This window comes from Schistocerca americana, chromosome 8 (assembly GCF_021461395.2).
Source record: "Schistocerca americana isolate TAMUIC-IGC-003095 chromosome 8, iqSchAmer2.1, whole genome shotgun sequence".
NCBI lineage: Eukaryota > Metazoa > Arthropoda > Insecta > Orthoptera > Acrididae > Schistocerca > Schistocerca americana.
Window position 1 is genome coordinate 471,297,013 of NC_060126.1, and position 16,595 is coordinate 471,313,607.

The following is a 16,595-nucleotide window of genomic DNA, read 5'->3' on the forward strand; positions in this document are numbered from 1 at the left end:
AACTTCTGAGATCATCAGTCCCCTAGAACTTAGAACTACTTAAACCTAACTAACCTAAGGACATCACACACATCCACACCCGAGGCAGGATTCGAACCTGCGAATGTTGCGGTCGCGCGATTTCAGACGGTAGCGCCTAGAACCGCTCGGCCACCCCGGCCGGCTAAGCGTTCCGTACCTCCCGTCAGCTAGACCGTTCACCTGGTGCAAGTTTTTCGAGTTGACGCCACTTCGGCGACTTGCGTGTCGATGGGGATGAAATGATGATGTGAAGGACAACACAGCACTCAGTCCCTGAGCGGAGAAAATCTCCGACCCAGCCGGGAATCGAATCCGGGCCGTTAGGTGTGACATTCCGTCGTGCTGACCACTCAGCTACAAGGGGCGGACAATTACAAGTTGAATGTTGGGTTTTACCCAGAAAATTTCTAGGAACCGTATGTTCGTAAAATGAAAGTGCCTCACGAGTCGAAGGTCTTCTTGCTTATAAATGAAACCTCGCAGCTGGACAGTGCAGATGGTGCAGTTATGTAAACGAATGCAGTGGAGTTTTACGCAATAACCAAGTCCAGTTTCGTGCATCCTTGATTCCCAATAGAACCAGTTCTCTGCAGCCAAACAGCAAATTAACGGGTTTTGTTTCTTCAGCCGCTAGTGTTCCAAGGACAACTGCACTGCTTCTGCTGTTAAGTCTGTCCTTTGCCGGCCGGGGTGGCCGAGCGGTTCTAGGCGCTACAGTCGGGAACCGCGAGACCGCAACGGTCGCAGGCTCGAATCCTGCCTCGGGCATGGATGTGCGTGACGTCCTTAAGTTACTTAGGTTTAACTAGTTCTAAGTTCTAGGGGACTAATGACCTCAGAAGTTAAGTCCCATAGTGCTCAGAGCCATTTTTTTAAAAACAATTTGTGTTTCAACGCCTCGAATTTACTGTGTCATAACAACCTGTATAGCAACTGTATGACGTTTTCACTAATCAAGTGGCTGTTTCAAGGAAGTATGAGGTTTGAGGAAGGTTATATGGCAGAATCTTCGCAATTATTTCACGACTGGTGCATGTGTAAAACCAGTATTTATGAAGCCACATAATCGACAGTGGCCCTACACAAAAAGAAAAACTACGCGAAGAAGCTCGTTTGAAGACCCACTATGTAACTAGAAGGGAGAAGCAAGGAAGATTCGGTTTAACGTTCCATCGACATCGAGGTTCTTTGAGACGTCTGTATCTACAATATTATTTTAGGTAGAACTATACAACGCGTAGATGTGCCTTTTATTTCTAAAATTAAGTGATTTCAAAGAGGCCAAAAGCAGCTGTAATAAACCAAGCTTCGACTGATACTTTTGACAATAACTATTGAATATTCAGTAGCAGATTTCTTTTATTAGAACAATACAGTTTGAATATTGAGCGAAACAATGATTCCGATGATTGTAAGACGCACACATGTATTTGTAAAACAGTAAGTATATCGACAGTGTGAGATAAATCAAAGTAGCAATTGGTAGCTGCATAATTTTCCTTGGGTTTAAGTAGTTAATCGTGAATAGTATTCTTATAGACCACCTTATTGTAATGAAATATAAATAACTGATAAAGTACAAACGTCACTACATAAAGGCCGCTAAAAATTTCAGTTACAGTGTATCTATAATGCTTGTGATAGTGGTAAGTTTAACATAGTTTTTATTCATTGAAAAGGCCTTGGCTAACCGTCGAGAGACATTATTCGATATTCATCTACAAAAAGGAATCCTCTGGGCATATTTCAAGTAGTCAGTGGAAGAACGAATTATTCACAGAAATATGCTGTTGCAACAATTTGTACAACAAAAGAAATTTTGTGAGTTTTGGAACTACAGATGAAAGACTATCTAACGGCGGCGTCTAGATTGGTCTGCGGCGGTTGGGATGAGGCAAGACCTGTATGGATGTGCATGGTTCTTTTTTTTTACACACTCTCCTCTTATGGAGGCGGGCAGTTGTGTTATGTTAAATTATTCTATTGGCGTATTTATTGATGTTTCTGAAGTACTGCATGGGTTCTTATGTCACCCAATTGGGAATTTACACTGTCTCACAAAAAAAGTGAAGCACTTACAAACCACGTTGGATGTCAATGTAACTCTGTACTTATACACGCCGTCGGCGGGTACGGAAATAATTAGAATTGCAATTCCCTGTGACAAGTAGAATGGCAACCAGACTGCATTAGCGTTGATCGTGTTTAGAGATGAAACCAAGCCTGTTAGGGTATATGAGGGGCGTGAACAGAGTAAGGTGTTGAGCGGTCACTGTGAACGACATGGAGGTGTCTGTACTCGTGTGGGGTAGCGTTATCAGCGGGGTGATCGAATCGTGCTGTGTCCTGATTTGGTGGGCTTTTGGATGTGGTAGGGGCCTGACGTTGGACTGCATGAGAACGTGAGTGCAGGCACACTCATCGTGAAGGTTTCGGTAGACCACATCTGATTACTTCGAGGGAGGATCGCCTCATTGTGAACCAAGCACGCCGTAACCCCTTCACATATGCGACTGCCATCCGAGAACATCTAATCGACTCTCTACAATTTTCTGTGTCATCCTTATAAGCTACTCTGAGACTCAAAGTAGCTGCACTAGGCAATCACCGCCTCAAGCTTTGTCTGCAATTAACACCAGTACATTAACGGCTGCGTTTGGAGTGGTGTCAAGCGTGGACTGCTAGTGCATATCGTCCCATTGTGTTAAGCGCGAATCACGTTTCAAAACTACACTGGATGACCCTTGTCAGGTAATACGGTGCGAAGGAACGAGGACAGAGGTTTCATTCTCCCAAACTTTTTGGGAGGAACAGCGTATAACAACAACGACTCTGTACTATTGTACATATAAGTAATTCTTTTCATCTGATTTTACGATAAACTTGTGTAATTGATGTTCTGATTTCATTTCTTTTTGTTTCATGCCATTATGTTAAGAAAACTGTGAATAAGTTTCAATGTGAATATTAACGTTTATGTCAAATGTCAAGTAATATTGTAATAGAATTGGAATGTAACAAACGTTGAAACTGTTGTAAGATGTTTAAAATTGTAACTGTGCGTCTGGTCCATACGTAGGCAATGTGTTAGGATTTGTAGAATGGAAAACCTCGGGTGAATACCCGGTCTGTCAGGAAGCGGTAAAAGGTGGATGGCAGGCGAGCGCGGGAAAATGCGCGCGGGCACTGCACGGCACAACGGGCACAGTTGTTGTTGGAGTTTGGCACTGGTTTGAGCAACACCTTCTGGAGCGAGGAGGCTCTCCTGGAAGACATAGCCTCACTGAGCCTCGGGTATGCCGTTCCAACGCCCACACAGCATGGCAAAAATTCATAGGCACTAAATGGAAAAGCATTGCGACGGTAAGAAGAGTTAAAGTGCCGACACGTCAAGAGCCATAGCTGTGATTGTATGTGTGCTCTGTGCCTCGCCATCTAGCCGCGCGCCAAACACCGCATCGATGCTATCACGTTTAAACTTTTAGTACTGTATTCGTATGGATCAGAGAGTGAACTATGTTTGTTTGGTGCAATAATAACCTAAATTTTACCCGAACTTTTCCATCATTTAATTATCCTCACAACTAACCTAGCTAGACAGGGTCCTTTCCAAACGTTGTGCAATACGAGTGTCCCGAAATGAAAATTAAAAATTGTGTTAATAATAATTATTTGCAGAACCAGCTCTATTAGAACGGTGTTACAGAAATGTTTTGTTAATGAACCAGTAAACGAATAGCGAAGGTCTAACGAAGTCGAAACATAACTTTAGTATCGATATAGTAATGAAGTTTATTAATTCGAGACAGCTTAAAGGCATTTAAATGAGCAGTAAATAAGATGAAAAGAGTAGTAACCTATACACTAGAAATCTTGAATGAATAATAAATTCAGTAATAATTTTTTTAAATACAGCGTTAATAAGAGTTTCAGGGTCCCCCCCCCCCCCTTATTCATTTGAATTCTGAAGTGTTCTAAATTGGTTTGACCATTAAAAGTTAAAGTCAATATAAAAGTCAAAATTTATCAGTGTTTTATCTTTATCAAAATTGACATTTTGTGTGTGGCATGAAAGTCCAATTTCTAGGGTAACCTCTGCCCGATTTTAATCAGATTACATCTACATCTACATCTACATCTATACTCCGCGAGCCACCTTACAGTGTGTGGCGGAGGGTACTTATTGTACCACTATCTGATCCCCCCTTCCCTGTTCCATTCACGAATTGTGCGTGGGAAGAACGATTGCTTGTAAGTCTCCGTATTTGCTCTAATTTCTCGGATCTTTTCGTTGTGATCATTACGCGAGATATATGTGGGCGGTAGTAATATGTTGCCCATCTCTTCCCGGAATGTGCTCTCTCGTAATTTCGATAATAAACCTCTCCGTATTGCGTAACGCCTTTCTTGAAGTGTCCGCCACTGGAGCTTGTTCAGCATCTCCGTAACGCTCTCGCGCTGACTGAATGTCCCCATGACGAATCGCGCTGCTTTTCGCTGGATCATGTCTATCTCTTCTATTAATCCAACCTGGTAAGGGTCCCATACTGATGAGCAATACTCAAGAATCGGACGAACAAGCGTTTTGTAAGCTACTTCTTTCGTCGATGAGTCACATTTTCTTAGAATTCTTCCTATGAATCTCAACCTGGCGCCTGCTTTTCCCACTATTTGTTTTATCTGATCATTCCACTTCAGATCGCTCCGGATAGTAACTCCTAAGTATTTTACGGTCGTTACCGCTTCCAATGATTTACCACCTATGGCATAATCGTACTGGAATGGATTTCTGCCCCTATGTATGCGCATTATATTACATTTATCTACGTTTAGGGAAAGCTGCCAGCTGTCGCACCATGCATTAATCCTCTGCAGGTCCTCCTGGAGTACGTACGAGTCTTCTGATGTTGCTACTTTCTTGTAGACAACCGTGTCATCTGCAAATAGCCTCACGGAGCTACCGATGTTGTCAACTAAGTCATTTATGTATATTGTAAACAATAAAGGTCCTATCACGCTTCCCTGCGGTACTCCCGAAATTACCTCTACATCTGCAGATTTTGAACCGTTAAGAATGACATGTTGTGTTCTTTCTTCTAGGAAATCCTGAATCCAATCACAAACCTGGTCCGATATTCCGTAAGCTCGTATTTTTTTCACTAAACGTAAGTGCGGAACCGTATCAAATGCCTTCCTGAAGTCCAGGAATACTGCATCGATCTGCTCGCCAGTGTCTACGGCACTGTGAATTTCTTGGGCAAATAGGGCGAGCTGAGTTTCACATGATCTCTGTTTGCGGAATCCATGTTGGTTATGATGAAGGAGATTTGTATTATCTAAGAACGTCATAATACGAGAACACAAAACATGTTCCATTATTCTACAACAGATTGACGTAAGCGAAATAGGCCTATAATTATTCGCATCTGATTTATGACCCTTCTTGAAAATGGGAACGACCTGCGCTTTCTTCCAGTCGCTAGGTACTTTACGTTCTTCCAGCGATCTTCGATAAATTGCTGATAGAAAGGGGGCAAGTTCTTTAGCATAATCATTGTAGAATCTTAAGGGTATCTCGTCTGGTCCGGATGCTTTTCCGCTACTAAGTGATAGCAGTTGTTTTTCAATTCCGATATCGTTTATTTCAATATTTTCCATTTTGGCGTCCGTGCGACGGCTGAAGTCAGGGACCGTGTTATTAATAGACAGTATAAAGTTTTGTAGTAAACATTATAGTGTAGTGTTATGTATTCATGATTTTCCATATCAGTACAGAACGTGAAACTACCAGTTCAGTAGACTTTCTGGTTCTAAAATTTTACTATATTATGCAGTGTTACAACTTGTTATTTTGCATGAATATATACCAACTTGTACAGGGAAGAAACTCAGTTAATGCCTAATTAGGCTGACGACCGTATTATTGACACATTGGTAGCATTTTCTGGTTTGCTTTTGATCCAACCTGACATGTAATTGCATTTCGAACTTACTTGACGGATCATTGTTATTACAGAGTGGATGTAAGTCTGATTTGCCACCATTCAGGTGCACGCGGTCGATATCTATGCGAAAATCCTTTCTCATAAGGTGAATCCCGCTCACTTACCATAGCACAGGCTTTAAAGAGTACTGTCTCAGGGATTACAAGTGGTGTTACTGTTGATGTCATTCAAGCATACAAGTGTCTCTTCGGACATTCTCCATGCTGCCCAGCCACGGTAGTGCCTTGACAGTTGGCGTCTTCTTTTTGTACTCTGTCTTCTCAGGTGTTGGCGTGATTACCTAGTCGAGGCGACAAGTCAGATTACAACTGAAAATGACTAAGGGGACTCTGAAAGCACAATGGTACTACAAAGACATCCCGTGTCTTCATGTGTTACCTATGATGCGACAGTATCATGGTTGAGCCGTGCGTGGCTCGTGTTCGTGCCATATGTCACTTTACATCCTCTTTTTAGTAGTACCACCTCGTTATGTTAATTTCAATTACAGGTGTCACTGAGTTGCAGCCTTGTCTGCCCGTGAGCGGCAGCAGCGGCGCTTATCGATATAAGTCCTTGCGTATTATCTTTGCTGACTGCTATGACTTCCCGGTTGTCGTGTGTTCGGGGTTAGTTCGGATATGCCAGTGAGTTGGGAGGCGCTAGCAGTACGGTTCGGACCTGGCAGTGTTTGACTTAGGACGCGGCAGAAGTTAAGTCGGGGCGGCGCTGCAGTGAGGTCCGGACAGCCATGACTCCCACGACGGTTGCAGATACATATCACTTGAGTGCGGACCACCTTGGTTGGTCGTCGGTTGGTCGTCTTGTCGGATGACGTGTATGTTGACCGGCGATCGCTTATGGGTTGCCTGCACGTGCCGACTCGTGATTCGTCCTTGTTATTGCACAGTCGCTGCCGTTAGTATTGTCTAGTCGTTCGTGCAAGTGTTCGTGAAACTGTGTGTAGCTTGTGATGTCGACAGCTCAGTTACTTTAGTGCTGCCTCCGTGCTGATGTGTGGCAGTCGGTGGGTTGGTGTAGATCAGCCAGTGGGCCGGGCTCGCTGGCGGTCTCTGCATGGTGTCGGAGTGTGTGGGAGGTGTTCCGATTGCTACAGGGTTCGTGGCTCACCGAGCCAGGACATCGAAGTTGAGTGGTGAATTAACTATCGAAGCCAGTCTGTTCACGTTGTGCCGTTGGTTTTCATGGCTGGTTGTTGGGGGTATTCCTGTGAGCAATAGCGAGTGTTCGAGTTGGCGAAAGTTTGGTCACTATCTGGTGGAGTTTAACTGTATTTTGGTTATTTGAAGTCCTGGTACACCAGCGGAATTTTCTTCCTTGTGGCCGTTACCGTTCCGGTTGTATGTAGGCTGTTTAGGTTTTTGTGTTGGTAACGTCATGTAGCGCTCTGTATGAAAATCACTGGCTGTGCTGCGTGCAGTCTGTAGCTGGTTGACATTGTTGGAATATTTGCTATTGTAGTGTTGGGCAGTTGGATGTGAACAGCACCTAGCGCTGCGCAGTTGGAGGTGAGCCGCCAGCAGTGGTGGATGTGGGGAGAGAGATGGCGGAGTTTTGAGAGCGATCGATCTGGACGTGTGTCCATCAGAAAGAGTAAATTTGTAACACTTGATGTCATGAACTGATATATTATGACTTTTGAATTCTATTAAGGTAAATACATTGTTTGTTCTCCATCAAAATCTTTCATTTGCTAACTATGCCTATCAGTAGTTAGTGCCTTCAGTAGTTAGAATCTTTTATTTGCCTGGCAGTATTGGCGCTCGCTGTATCGCAGTAGTTCGAGTAGCGAAGATTTTTGTGAGGTAAGTGATTCATGAAAGATATAGGCTATTGTCGGTCAGGGCCATTCTTTTGTAGGGATTATTGAAAGTCAGATTATGTTGCGGTAAAAATATTGTGTGTCAGTTTAGTGATGATCAGAATAAGTAAAGAGAGAAATGTCTGAGTACGTTCAGTTCTGTTCAGCTGTTTGAAAATCAAATAACGTAAGGGCTTAACCAGTACAGTAATTGATAAATTTTTCTAAGGGGAGGTTTCACGGTTACCTGCCCTGGCCGCTGACGTAAAATTCAGGCAGTGTCCTTTCCTCACCGTGTTGTCGCTTTCCAGCAAGTGTGTGTAGTTTTGACAGCTTATACATGCTTGGCTGTGGGCCGCTACGCCTTTTACGTTTTGGCTTTGTTGTTCCTTGTGCACTGGTCGGGTGTAAAGCAAGTCGTCTTGTCGGTGGGTCCGTTGATAGTCTCTTGGTTTGGTTGCCGGCGGATCGGATATAGTTGGGCCGACTACCTGTCTCCCCTAAGCGAACGTTAATATTTCAAATGAAGACCGACCTCAGGAAACTTCTGAGCGCGTTGGCTATACTGCCTTTCCTTATTGCTGATTGATTGTGTACTTTAATGGCTTATAGCCATGAACCATGGACCTTGCCGTTGGTGGGGAAGCTTGCGTGCCTCAGCGATACGCATAGCCATACCGTAGGTGCAACCACAACGGAGGGGTATCTGTTGATAGGTCAGAGAAACTTGTGGTTCCTGAAGATGGGCAGCAGCCTTTTCAGTAGTTGCACGGGCAACAGTCTGGATGATTGACTGATCTGGCCTTGTAACACTAACCAAAACAGCCTTGCTGTGCTGGTACTGCGAACGGCTGAAAGCAAGGGGAAACTACGGCCGTAATTTTTCCGGAGGGCATGCAGCTTTACTGTACGATTAAATGATGATGGCGTCCTCTTGGGTAAAATATTCTGAAGGTAAAATAGTCCCCCATTCGGATCTCCGGGCGGGGACTACTCAAGAGGATGTCGTTATCAGGAGAAAGAAAACTGGCATTCTACGGATCGGAGCGTGGAATGTCAGATCACTTAATCGGGCAGGTATGTTAGAAAATTTAAAAAGGGAAATGGATAGTGTTGTGACTTGGAAAGACAGCCAAGTCACTATGAGAGGAAGCCGAAAGGCACGCGCTTAAGCTCACGCAGATTGGCGTGAGTTCTGGAACAAGGTAAAGTAATTATCCTATAAAGAAAAGAACGTAGTTCTTGGAATACTTAACTTTAATCCACAATTGGAGAACATCTCTCTGGACTGTACATGCTTCACCATATAAATATCAAATGCTGTGGCGCCTTGCTAGGTCGTAGTAAATGACGTAGCTGAAGGCTATGCTAACTATCGTCTCGGCAAATGAGAGCGTATTTGTCAGTGAACCATTGCTATTAACGTCGGCTGTACAACTGGGGCGAGTGCTAGTAAGTCTCTCTAGACCTGCCGTGTGGTGGCGCTCGGTCTGCAATCACTGACAGTGGCGAAACGCGGGTCCGACGTATACTACCGGACCGCGGTCGATTTAAAGGCTACCACCTAGCAAGTGTGGTGTCTGGCGGTGACACCACAGATAGGTTAAAGTTAGATATAGTGGGAATTAGTGAAGTCCGGTGGCAGGAGGAACAAGACTTCTGGTCAGGTGACTACAGGGTTATAAACACAAAATCGATAAGGGGTAATGCAGGAGTAGGTTTAATAATGAATAGAAAAATAGGAATGCGGGTAAGCTACTACAAACAGCATAGTGAACGCATTATTGTGGCCAAGATAGATACGAAGCCCATACCTACTACAGTAGTACAAGTTTATATGCCAACTAGCTCTGCAGATGACGAAGAAATTGAAGAAATGTATGATGAAATAAAAGAAATTATTCAGATAGTGAAGGGTGACGAAAATTTAATAGTCATGGGTGACTGGAATTCGGTAGTAGGAAAAGGGAAAGAAACAAACGTAGTGGGTGAATATGGATTGGGGCTAAGAAATGAAAGAGGAAGCCGCCTGGTAGAATTTTGCACAGAGCACAACTTAATCATAGCTAACACTTGATTTAAGAATCATGAAAGAAGGTTGTATACATGGAAGAACCCTGGAGATACTAAAAGGTATCAGATAGATTATATAATGGTAGGACAGAGATTTAGGAACCAGGTTTTAAATTGTAAGACGTTTCCAGGGGCAGATGTGGACTCTGACCACAATCTATTTGTTATGAACTGTAGATTAAAACTGAAGAAACTGCAAAAAGGTGGGAACTTAAGGAGATGGGACCTGGATAAACTGAAAGAACCAGAGGTTGTACAGAGTTTCAGGGGGAGCATAAGGGAACAATTGACAGGAATGGGGGAAAGAAATACGGTAGAAGAGGAATGGGTAGCTTTGAGGGATGAAGTAGTGAAAGCACCAGAGGATCAAGTAGTTAAAAAGACGAGGGCTAGTAGAAATCCTTGGGTAACAGAAGAAATATTGAATTTCATTGATGAAAGGAGAAAATATAAAAATGCAGCAAATGAAGCAGGCAAAAACGAATACAAACGTCTCAAAAATCAGATCGACAGGAAGTACAAAATGGCTAAGCAGGGATGGCTAGAGGACAAATGTAAAGATGTAGAGGCTTATCTCACTAGGGGTAAGACAGATGCTGCCTACAGGAAAATTAAAGAGACCATTGGAGATAAGAGAACCACTTGTATGAACATCAAGAGCTCAGATGGAAACCCAGTTCTAAGCAAAGAAGGGAAAACAGAAAGGTGGAAGGAGTATATAGAGGGTCTGTACAACGGCGATGTTCTTGAGGACAATATTATGGAAATGGAAGAGGATGTAGATGAAAATGAAATGGGAGATACGATACTGCGTGAAGAGTTTGACAAAGCACTGAAAGATCTGAGTCGAAACAAGGCCCCGGGAGTAGACAACATTCCATTGGAACTACTGACGGCCTTGGAAGAGCCAGTCCTGACAAAACTCTACCATCTGGTGAGCAAGATGTATGAAACAGGCGAAATACCCTCAGCCTTCAAGAACAATTTAATAATTCCAATCCCAAAGAAAGCAGGTGTTGACAGATGTGAAAATTACAGAACAATCAGTTTAATAAGCCACAGCTGCAAAATACTAACACGAATTCTTTACAGACGAATGGAAAAACTGGTAGAAGCCGACGTCGGGGAAGATCAGTTTGGATTCCGTAGAAATACTGGAACACGTGAGGCAATACTGACCTTACGACTTATCTTAGAAGAAAGATTAAGGAAAGGCAAACTTACGTTTCTAGCATTTGTAGACTTAGAAAAAGCGTTTGACAATGTTGACTGGAATACTCTCTTTCAACTTGTAAAGGTGGCAGGGGTAAAATACAGGGAGCGATAGGCTATTTTCAATTTGTACAGAAACCAGATGGCAGTTATAAGAGTCGAGGGACATGAAAGGGAAGCAGTTGTTGGGAAGGGATTAAGACAGTGTTGTGGCCTCTCCCCGATGTTATTCAATCTGTATATTGAGCAAGCAGTGAAGGAAACAAAAGAAAAATTTGGAGTTGGTATTAAAAACCATGGAGAAGAAATAAAAACTTTGAGGTTCACCGATGACATTGTAATTCTGTCAGAGACAGCAAAGGACTTGGAAGAGCAGTTGAATGGAATGGAAAGCGTCTTGAAAGGAGGATATAAGATGAACATCAACAAAAGCAAAACGAGGATAATGGAATGTAGTCGAATTAAATCGAGTGATGCTGAGGGAATTAGATTAGGAAATGAGACACTGAAAGCAGTAAATGAGTTTTGCTATTTGGGGAGCAAAATAACTGATGATGGTCGAAGTAAAGAGGATATAAAATGTAAACTGGCAATGGCAAGGTAAGCGTTTCTGAAGAAGAGAAATTTGTTAACATCGCGTATAGATTTAAGTGTCAGGAAGTCGTTTCTGAAAGTATTTGTATGGAGCGTAGCCATGTATGCAAGTGAAACATGGACGATAAATAGTTTGGGCAAGAGGAAAATAGAAACTTTCGAAATGTGGTGCTACAGAAGAATGCTGAAGATTAGATGGGTAGATCACATAACTAATGAGGAAGTATTGAATAGGATTGGGGAGAAGAGAAGTTTGTGGCACAGCTTGACCAGAAGAAGGGATCGGTTGGTAGGACATGATCTGAGGCATCAAGGGATCACCAATTTAGTTTTGGAGGGCAGCGTGGAGGGTAAAAATCGTAGAGGGAGACCAAGAGATGAATACACTAAGCAGATTCAGAAGGATGTAGGTTGCAGTAGGTACTGGGAGATGAAGAAGCTTGCACAGGATAGAGTAGCATGGAGAGCTGCATCAAACCAGTCTCAGGACTGAAGACCACAACAACAACAACATCCGATCGTTTGAATTTGTATACATTTAGTTGGCTTTTAAACAATGGGCCTTCAGCCGCTTTAATATTGTAAAGTCCTTAGTTGTCAAGTCTTGCATTGTTTGGGACTTCAGCCTCATTTCAATTTTTTTTTTTTATATAAAGCTTTGGGCTTTCTGCCTTTTGAAAATTTATTGTAGTAGTGTTTTTCTATAATGGGCCCTCAGCCACTTTAAAATTTGAATTCCTTACTTGTTAAATCATAGATTGTTCGGGCCTTCAGCCTTTGTAAAATATTGTTTAAAGATAAAGCTCTGGGCCTTCTGTATAGTAAAAATTATATTGCCATTTTAAGTAATCGGCCTTCAGCTGTTCTTAAATTAAAGTTCTTGTGTTTCAAGTACCAGACTATGTTGGGCCTTCAGCCTAATTGAATATAATGCCCTCTACCTTGTGTTTTTTTTTTTAATTAACTTTACCTGCAGTCTTAAATCATGGGCCTTCAGTTGTCTTTAAATTAAACTTGCTTGCTTTTCAAGTGTTAGATTTGTTGGGCCTTCACCCAAGTTATAGAACTTACTTACACGAGGCCTTCTGCCTTCTAAGTATTCTGTTTTGAGTCTGAATTTTAAGTCAATGGCCTTCAGCCGTTTTTAAATTTAATTGGTTGTGCCCTCAAGGCATAAGATAGTGTGGCCTATTCAGCCGATAACTAAGTTCAAAAATTTTTGCTGTATTGTTTGGACAACTAAATAAAGTTATATGTGTTGGAGTGTAACTGACAGACCCCTTTTGGCCCCTTTCCATAATTCCAGCTACCTGTTCTGCCCTGCGGACTTAAGCAGGGCTTTTCAGTGGGGCCATTTTTCAACAGGATAACACCTCTGCACTCATGGCATGTTTCTTTATGAACTGTCTGTCTGGTTCTGAGGTACACCTCATGACTAGCCAGATCCACATATCTGTCATCGATAGAGCTTGTGTGGGACCACCTCAGATGTCAACTCTGTACCAGTGGCAGTATCAAGGATATCAAGGACATAAAGGATGATTTACGACAGTTGTGGGCCAGAGGATACACTAGCTTCATGACACTCCTCCCAAGCGAATCAATGCAGACATCCAGGCCAGAATGCTTGTAGCGTCACAGCGATACGTGGCTGCATACTGTCAGGTTCTTTACGAATTTTACTCGATATTATTATCACTGAAGTAACATGGCAAACACTGTCACCCAGCCGGCTGGAGTGGCCGAGCCGTTCTAGGCGCTTCAGTCTGGAACCGCGCGAGCGCTACGCTCTCATGTTCGAATCGTGCCTCGGGCATGGATGTGTGTGATATCCTTAGGATAGTTAGGTTTACGTTCTAGGGGACTGATGACCTCAGCTATTAAGTCTCATAGTGCTCAGAGCCATTTGAACCATTTTTTGAACTGTAACCCAGTAAAGTTAAATTTCTTTTGCTTTTCCTTTTGCAGGTGCTTGCCTTTTTTTTCTACCAGCGTTTTTGGAGGACGTTGTTGGGGACAGTTCCAGTATTCGCCTCAAAGCCAACCTCATAAGGCTCTGCCCACAACTGCTGGTGTCGACACCGTATTTTGCCACAGGCACTGCAGCTGCCATGCTCTCGAGTAGCTGGTCGTATAGCCTGCACACTGCGGCATCGACTCGTGCCTCCACGTCAGTGGACCACTCTCTAGCAGGCTGCCTGCAGCCTTCAGTTCTTACGCTGCCTTCTGATACTACAGCTGCTTGTTCTAGACAGGTGCAACTCGCGGTCCCAGAAGAATCATGACGTCGTGTCATGACGTCGTCTCTCACACCAGCCAATCTGGATAGCTGCTAGTTTTCGAACCGCAGCTATTTCTTGAACCAAGCCATTCTTTCTTGATCAAGAGACCACCAATTTAGTATTGGAGGGCAGCGTGGAGAGTAAAAATAGTAGAGGGAGACCAAGAGATGAATACACTAAGCAGATTCAGAAGGGTGTAGGTTTCAGTAGGTACTAGGAGATGAAGAAACTTACACAGGATAGGGTAGCATGGAGAGCTGCATCAAACCAGTCTCTGGACTGAAGACCACAACAACAAACATCGATTATGGTTTTCTCTTCGAGTTTACTTTTCTGGCTTTCTTGGTCCTAATTTTCTGTATTTAACAAGTTGACAGACATAGGGTTAGCGACGGATGTTTCACCGCCAGGTGAGGAATACAGTCCGATCTGACTGCCAGCGGCCGCACCAAGTCAAGTGTATTTTTCTGCAGTCGCCGATTGCAACAACATGGCACTCAATTTGTTAAGCAGGCTCATAGGAACCTTGATGATGATGATGATGATGATGATGTTTGGTTTGTGGGGCTTTCAACTGCGCGGACATTAGCACCCTTACAAAGTACCAATTTTTGCAAACCCCAATTTTTTACACAGTCTAATCTAGTCACTCTCACGAATGACGATGAGGATGATGAAATGATGAGGAGAACACAAACGCCCACCCCCTGTGCAGAGAAAATCCCCAACCCGGCCGGTAATCGAACCATGGACTCCGTGAGCCAGAGGCAGCAACGCCAGCCACTAGACCACGAGCTGTGGACTAGGAATCTTGGGCATGAACCTTTATGCATCCATAACAGTCTTGGCAAAAAAATGCAGCTAGAATGGTAATTACTGTTTGAAGGATTATACATTACACAGTAAAGTATCCTATGTTGAAATATGTACAAATATGTTGTATCTAAAACTGGGTCACGGACAACATTCTAGTCATTTAATCATTTGGTTTTGTAAGACACTGAAATAAACGTAGTCCAGACCCAAAAATATTCTGGAAATGATAAGGAATATCAGATACAAATAAATATTTTTGCTCTACAAGATTAAAGTGTAAAAATGCTGATATCTCGTTGTTACCACGCTGACATCCACGAGACCACTGCCGGCCACAGCAGAGCCACCAACAGCTCTGTGCCAGTCAGCGTGTTGATACACAAAAGAGGCTGTGCAAGACTTGTTCCCTAGTTCTCTTTCGTTGAAGCAACTTAAATTAAATTTCTGAGGTATGCTCGAACACTGTTATTGGTATATTCCCCAGCATGATTTAAAATGCTTACATTGAAATGGCACTGACAATGTCGCGATACGATATACCGCAATCTCGATAGGCTACAATACGACCTTTATTAAAGTCGGAAACGTGATGGTACGCATTTCTCCTCCTTACACGAGGCATCACAAAAACGATTCACCAGGCATCGCCGGTCAGTTGTTGTTTCTGTATGAGAAATCGGTTGGAAACTTTCCTCATGTCAGCACGTTGTAGGTGTCGTCACCGGCGGCTACCTTGTGTGAATACTCTGAGAAACTAATCATTTGCATATCACAGCATCTTGTTCCTGTCGGTTAAATTTAGCGTCTTTAGCACGTCATCTTCGTGGTGTAGCAATTTTAATGGCCATTAGTGTAGATATTTAAAAACTGATGTGGGAATATATTTCATGAAACCGTCCTGACAATTGTAGTGACTCACTAGTAAACTCATAAGAATGGCACGCTAGGCTATACAAGCTTTAGCTGTAGGTATAAAAAAAGGTAATTTATTCAGAAAACTTTTGATACAAATTTTATAATAAAGCATACTACAGGTAAGGAAAAGATGCAGTAAATAGATGAGATAAATTTGCGCAGGCAAGAACTGAATTCACTCGGATATATGGACGTTGCGCTGCGGTACTATACTGACATATTTGGTGCAGATTCCTATAATCGCAACACGGCTGACATGCAGACTTTTGGGAGAGGACAGCTTGCATTGAACCTGTAACATGTATGGTGCACTTTTTGTTGCACTACTGGGATGCAGAGGTCGTCTAGATTTGAGAATTAGAGGCCTAGAAACGAAACTCTTATCAGTTTTAATATTTCAAAATGAACAGGCTTGAAAAAAATTACAAAAATTTTCTTGTCCATACCTTCACTGCGGCTGACACTGGGCTAGTGGCTCGTGTTGACACTTATAAATGTCTGCCACAGCGAACATGTTTAAGATCTTAAAGTAACAAAGTAGTTTTTGACATTCTGATGTTAACTGATAACAACAGCAACCATAGCAACCAAGTAACTAAAACTACTTAATCCAAGAAATAAACAAATCTACACAGCTTTGAGCACAGTCATTACACAACGTCTTAGTCACTGCATATTGCTGTGCTACAACTAATATAGCATCCTTTTGTTCCTCCATCTTTGATCTGGGACATATGTCACATCTTACTCGTTTTGCTAGATCATATCTAGGTTTACATGATCCACATTTTAGAAATCTGATAATTGGTAGTCTTACCACCTGTGGAAAGTGTGAATTTTGTATTCAAATTTGGTGTGATCAACTGCCATTGTAGG